The sequence below is a fragment of the Sardina pilchardus genome, chromosome 4 (assembly GCF_963854185.1).
Source record: "Sardina pilchardus chromosome 4, fSarPil1.1, whole genome shotgun sequence".
NCBI classification, from domain to species: Eukaryota; Metazoa; Chordata; class Actinopteri; order Clupeiformes; family Clupeidae; genus Sardina; species Sardina pilchardus.
This window is the reverse complement of record NC_084997.1, coordinates 17,923,679-17,930,786: the sequence shown is the minus strand read 5'-3', so window position 1 is coordinate 17,930,786 and position 7,108 is coordinate 17,923,679. Positions and strand designations below refer to the sequence as shown.

The following is a 7,108-nucleotide window of genomic DNA, read 5'->3' as shown; positions in this document are numbered from 1 at the left end:
TGATATTTGACTTAAACAGCCAAACTTAAACATACTCTCTTAAACATAGGCTACATATGCAATATAAAGGAAATTGAATATCAAGACTGACGTGCTAATTGTTTTAATGAAAGGAAGCAATCTCACTCATTATAGGCCTATTCCTCCACCCCTTCCACCCCCCCACCACCACCACCACGCCGTTGAGACATGGCAGCCGTGACGTCACTCGTCAAACCAGTGTATTGAGTTGAGGATAGTGAACGGGGGATAAACAGCAGCTCCGGAGATCCCACGAAGTTCGAGTGCCCTGAAGGGAGGAACTGCTTTGCATTACCGACGCGTTTAGACCCCAACAAGACAATTTACAGAGGATTGTTGTGGACGTGCACTTACCTTGCTCCTGGCCCGTTCCATCCGGAGTTATACCAAGGTAAGAGGAAAGAGGAATTCCGAACTGAGTCAAAAGTTGGTGTGGTTGATCGGGCGGGGATGGTGAAGAAGCCAGGGTTGCTGCGTCTCACTGTGCTTTTTAGTTAGTAGTCTACTTCATTTGATTGACAAAAGTGAAAGAATGAACTGTAACCGGAGTCGTGTTTAGAAAATATCGCTACATTGTGTCACCCATATTGGTATGAGAGAGAGAAAAGACAGCGCGACAGACGCTCCTTTAGTCCTTGTTGCTTGCTTGTCTCATGCGAGACCCTTTTGTTGTGTAGGGTAGGCTACGGGTTTTCAGAGAATGGATGGGATGTTCATTGATGGGATGCCCACTGGATTCGCCATTCTAAGAAATCGTTTGGCTATTTCCCGTCTTTCACCCATCACTCCCGTACAATCATTTGCAACACCGTCTTCGACGCGGCTTTGTTTGAGCTTTCTCAAGCTATTGTATACTCTTGACCAATGTTTCATTGTAAAACATGAATTTAACCTTCCAGTCAAACTACGGTTAACCCAACCATGTAAGGCTCTAGCCTTTGTCATTTGAAATCACCTACTGGTTTATGCTTGCACAGCATTAAACATGTCGCCTCGGTTGATATCAGTCGTTACATTGTTTTACAGGCATAACCCAGTAGCGCATGCATTCCTCTTCGTCAACCCTTTTTCTGCACGTGTGTTTCTTGGTGAATCCCTACTCTGGTTAATTTTATTTCTATTCAATAACTATATAATTTTCATTCAGTGTTATAGAATGAATAGTCCACATGTGTTGTATGATGGAAGTTATTGCAAGCCCGTTGGCAACCTGTAACCTACGTTTGCAAGGAGGCTGTGTGTTTGTGTCGGCTACCACCAAAATGATTTTGATTATCTGAAAATATGCCCAATGCTTTCATCAACCACAACCTTTGTGTACTCTTAGGACTACAGAGTCCATGTGTTCAAGACCACACACATGTCTGGAGTCAGTAGCCTAGTGGACTTCTCCAAGCTCTCCTAGGTGCCTGGTTTGTCTGGGATCTCTTTCTTTGTCTCTCCCTAAAAAGAAACACACACACACACCCTTGAAATAGGTAAACATCGTCAGACCCATTTTGAAAGCAGTATTTGTGAAATCCCCAAGACCTGTGAGGAGGCAGATGAAGTCGGTATTTTCCTGACACACCTTGACTTAGGGACCACGCCCCCCCACGCCATCCCCTATGCACCAAGATCTGCATGCTTGTTGAGCATTGCTGCTCCTGCTGCAATGCCAGGCATGTCAGGCATGAGCTGTCCTCAAGGGTGCACTCTGCTTAGTCATAACCACTTATGCCCGTCCGAGCCCATCTGTCTTTGGCTACACTAATGCCCTCTCGTCTGAGGTTGCGTCTCCTGCACGAGTGTTTCGTAAGTTGTGTAAACACTCAGGGGGTCTGCACAGCTATGTCAGGGATGCAGCCGTTTGTGTGGCTCCGGCTGAACCAGAACTGCTTGCAGGAAATGTGTCATGTACATACCAGATGATTGTAACGGTTGATTTATGATTTTTTTTTTTTAAAAAAAAACAAGTTAGCTGTTCAAAGGAGTGATTTGTTTTGTCAGCGGATCTGAGTATGGTGGTGATATTCAAAGACCAAAACAGATTGCCGTTGTAGCCTTTTATATGAATATTTTATAGCCGGTGAACAAAACAGGTAGTAGGAGGTCATTAATTTCCCCATGTTTTTGGAGCGTAGCAAATCTGGCCGCTCAGGCATGGGGAAAGCCAGTCACGTCCTTGACATCACCTTCAATTTGCAGCCTTCCTATTTGGCTTGGATGTCATCCAGCCATGTCAACCATATAGGTACCCCGCCCCGCCCCTCCCCTCCCAGCAGATTGGAGATTCCGAGTGCCCCTCTGTGACTACGCTTTCCCATTCCCCCATGTTACTGATCTCACTCACTCCACTCACTCACACACACACACACACACACACACACACACACACACTCACACACACACACACACACACACACACACACACAATCCAGCCTTCACTTGGATGAGGCCTCTGGAATTTGTTGTGTACACTCGGAACCCTTCGCTACCAGTCACCAATTTTTAAACAAAGAGTCGCAAACAGCTTTCTTCGGGTCCGCTCTCTCCCTCTCTCCCTCTCTCCCTCTCTCCCTCTCTTTCACAGTCTCTCTCCCTCTGCCTCTCCCTCTCTTGCTCTCTGTCTCTCCCTCTCTCTCTCTCTCTTTCTCTCGCTTTCTGCCTCTCGCGGCAATAGCTTCATCTCTCAGTGTCTCTCTGTGTTTTTGCAAGGTTCCCCTTCTTAGCCTCTAGCAGAGCTGTGGAGGGTTGTTTGCTGTACATTTATCTCTGTCCGTGGGAATTCCATAAGTCGTGCTCCACTGCCAGAGTATGAGTTGACTGTAGCTGGCTAAGGAGCTGACACTGAAATTAGACCGGATGCTGTGCTGGTGTTGTTGATGCCAACAAGGGTGATGTATGGTAGCAGGGACTCCGAAGAAAGGACCATGGAAGAGTATTTCTCTCTCTCTTTCTCTCTCCCTCTCTTTCTCTCTCTCTCTCTGTGTCTCTATATGTGTGTATCTCTCCTCTGTCATCTCCTCCAGACCATCTCCAATTCCATGGTTTGCTCTGAAGTTCTGACCTAAATACACTAGATATTCTCTATATAAGGGTGTAATTACAGTGTTTATGGGCTTGGCGAGGCCTCGCAAGTGTCGGTCTCCGTTGGGGCTCCACTGTGGCTTGCTCGTGCATATTTGTAAACGTATTGCTTTCTCACATGTCCGTGGTCATCATGGTTTGCCATCTCTGCGCTGGGGCTGAATATCTTTGCTTTAAATGGTGATCTCTGTTTTTAGTGCCGGATGATGTAAGCGCTGTGCGTTAAAATGATGGCTGGAAAAGTGTATCGTTTTTTTTTCTTCCCTTTCTAGCCCTCTCCCTTGAGGATCACTGATTGTAGAGAAGCAAGTCTCTTGTCATCTGTGATATTTGTTATTTGGAGACGAGAGGGTGTAAAATGCTAACGTTGGTTTAGCGAGCATGGCATCTAGTAATTGAAGATAAAAAAGCAGAACATCTTACCACGCAAACAAATGTGCCTGGAAGGATGGGAGTGGATGGGAGGAGGTCTTCTTTGGCAAGATGTGGAAAGAAAGAAATAAATGAAAGAGAGAGACAGAGCAAGAAAAAAGGGGTGATGAAAAGAGAGATGGAAAGAACCCAGTCCCACTCCTAGATGGATGGAGGTTGAGGGTATGGGCTGCTCAGTCATATGACTGCATGAGGACGGGAGGCCCAGGCATTAAACTGAATCTTATCATCTCTAATCTGCTGCTATAAACCAGACAGCAGATGCATTGATGGCAGTGACCTTAAAACATCAATGCCCTTTGACCCAGGAAGAGAAAGAAAGGAGCTTTAGTGCTGCTGCTGCGGCTGCTGCTGCTGCTATGTATGCGCCATGTTGACTCACTCTTGACGCTTGCTAGTGAATTTTAGAATGCGTGGGATGTTGTTTGTGTATGTCTGGAGTTGGCTGGAGTTCCTGAACAGTTGCAGAAGGATATTTGTGCCTGCTGGTGTAGGTAGGTGAGATTTATGTGTGTGTGTGTGTGTGTGTGTGTGATGTGTTTATGTGTGTGTGTTTGTTTGTGTGTATCATGCTGCAGGTTTGTGTTTGTTTTCTATGGAAAAGACATCAGGTTAGCATGCAACACTTTAGCATGTTGTGGTGGATAGATCCTCACTTTCACCCCCTCACTTGCCAATAGGCCACCATTAGCCACTAATAATATGGACATAACAAGATATAACCTTCTAAAGTCCTAAGTGGGAGTGAATGCGGGTGGGGGGGGTGGGGGGGGGGTGTAGAAACACTGTGGCAGTGAGACTCTGTGGCAGCACAGATGTGAGAGTAAGAAGCTGCTTGGCTGTAGAGGTCTTCCGTGGGACAGGGAAGACCGTTGGGAATTGACCAGTGCGCTGTCCCTTGGCTGAACTGCAGTTCCATGTGTTTGTGGTTGCCTACCAGAGACAGTAGAGATGCGCGCGCGCACACACACACACACACACACACACACAGACACACTCACACACACTCACACACACCCACTCACACACACACACACACACACACACACACACCATGAACACTATCTCTTCTATTTCATCTGCATTCAACTGTTTTTTTCTTCATATTCTGCCTCCCTTCCTCTCTCTTTCCTTATTCTCTCCATTTCTCTCCCTAGTACACCCCCCCCCCCCCATCCTCCCTGACCCTGAGAATCTCATGCACCACGTTACAGATTCCTCTAGGCTTCTGGCCTAATCTTCCATCTCCCTTTGAGGGAGGAATGTTACGCCTGTCTCTTTCTCTCTCTCTTTTCTCTCTTTGTCTCTTTCTCTCCTCCCTTCCTTCCTTTCTTTCTCTCTCGTTATCTCTTTAGTCTTTTCTCTCTTTTGCCCACTCATACGTTCGGCGTTTCCGCGCCTCTTTTGTCCGCGTCCCGGGCCCGAGCCTTTTGTTTCCACACTGCCCAGCGCATGCCAGCGCACAGTGGAACGAATGGTCGTGTAGAGAGGAAATAATGGAGAGAGATAAACTGGTGATCACACACACACACACACACACACACACACACAGACACACACGCTTGGATCTCCACACCGCCGTGGGGGACTGAGAGAGAGGCCTAAGAGGGTCCATTAATTTATTTTGGAGTCATAAACACCTCGCGCTGGGGCTTGTTGGAGAATAATTAAGGGTCGATAGCAGCACTCTGGTGCCCCCGTCTCTGGCGCGAGTGCTAGGTGCTGCAAGACAAGATGCTGAAATCCAACACTGGCCGCCAGCAGCACCCGCTGCCTCCAAGCGGCCCCGCGCACTTAAGGACCATCAACACCCTGCTGCCCCGTGAGAAACACGAGATGGTGAATATCTCGGATCCAATTTTATGACCCGAGAAAGAAGAAGCATTAGAAATAGAATCCAAGGGGTATTTCCATTACAGAGGAGGCCCTTATACCTGTGCTAAGTCAGGCTTTCTAATGCCCATCTTTGATAGGACAACGTAAAGCTCATTTTCCCTGGTCTTTTCCCATACTGCATTATTTCCCTTATATACCATCAGCACAATGCTGTGATTTGGCCACTACACTGTTGTGTTATTAATGTAGACATCCACTCATAAGCTCCCTCTCTGCACTGAATCTGTAACAGAATCTGGTCCTTTTCCCCAAAGGATGAAGTTAACTGAATGATTCTAGAACGCTACACTCTATCCTTGATCCATCACAGCGCGACGCTGGCATGTCGGTAGGAAAATACTATCACCACTGTAGTAAAGTAGGCCTGCTACTATTCCGGAGACCTGCCGTGGTGTAACCCCTCCCTTACTGAGTAGAGTCCTGTCTTACCCCTCCAATTTGGAACTGTCATCACAGTGCCAGGGAGACAGGAGAGATTGGACGATCAGACTGGGAGAGAGATGGACCTGATTAGAGTCAGAGAAAGGAGTGTGTGTGTCTGTGTGTGTGTCTCTCTGTGTGTGTGTGTGTGTGTGTGTGTGTGTGTGTCTCTCTCTGTGTGTGTGTGTGTGTGTGTGTAGGGGGGTATTGGAAGACAGCCTGGTGAAGACGGAGAAAAGACGTCTGCCTCCCAGGCTGCCACTGTCAGAATAAATCTGCCAGCCGAGAGGGACGGCGTTTGTGAGTTTGCCTTTCATTGCCAGGGAGATTATTTGTAGGAAAGTGTTGGCGGACTCAATTTCTCTCTAATTAATTTGAATAAGCTGGTTCCCCCCCCTCCTGTGTTTCTCCAGTGCGGCATTTTGCTGACCAAGAAGGAAAACGTTGTTTGTCTACCTGCTTTTTTGCCGCTGTCCTGTCACCGCAGAATATAGCGAGCTAATGCACAAATGTCTGTTTTCATTTCGAGCCTGGAAGCATGAAATGTGAAAAAAGCAGGTCAACGTCGCCGAATGTGTCTAGACTTGAACTGAAACACATTCACTTTGCACAGGACGAGGATTAGCGCAAATGCAAACAAGCCTCAAAGCGCTATTGCGCAAGGGGATCACGATGATCAGGAGTGGAATTTGATGGCGAGCAGTTGTCTAGCCAGTTTGACGTTGCCTAAATTATAGTGCTCTTTTGTGTGGCTATGTCTAAACTTGCTTCAGCTTTTTATTGCATTGTGGCTGAGAACAGTAGGTACGGTTTACCTAAGCCAGCCACCCTGCTAGCTGAGGGTGCTAGACGGTGCCATGACGTAACACCTTTAACATTGACCTTCCCATTCACAGGGACATTACATTTGAACAAGGGCTAAGCTATTGTGGCTACACAGGTATCAGTGGTTGCTATGTATTTATTGTAGCTGGAAAGGTTACACCCAGATCGGCTTCTCTCTTCCTGTAAATTCTTGGACTAAACAAATCCTGCCATGCTCCATCACACAGACCTACCAATGAAAATGTCACCCGACCAACTGCATTTGCAGATTTTGAGAGATACGCTCGGCACATGACACCTCCCTGCTTGATCCTTTTATCCCCCCTTTCCCTCTCGCTCTTCTCCACCATCCTTCTCTCTCCCGCTCTCTCACTCACTCTCTCTCTCTCTCTCTCTCTCTCTCTCTCTCTATCTCTCTGAAAGCATCCTCTCCCTTCCTTGTTCC

At 47.2% G+C, this 7,108-nt stretch overlaps 1 protein-coding gene across 1 annotated transcript in view; it reads left to right on the top strand.

Moving 5' to 3' along the window:
* Positions 1-208: 208 nt before the first annotated feature.
* The window catches only part of nck2a (NCK adaptor protein 2a), a 50,424-nt gene continuing 43,524 nt past the window's right edge, over positions 209-7,108 (top strand). Inside the window, exon 1 of the mRNA XM_062534403.1 lies at positions 209-412. The gene's annotated coding sequence lies outside the window, so the exon portion shown is untranslated. The remainder of the gene's footprint in view (positions 413-7,108) is intronic.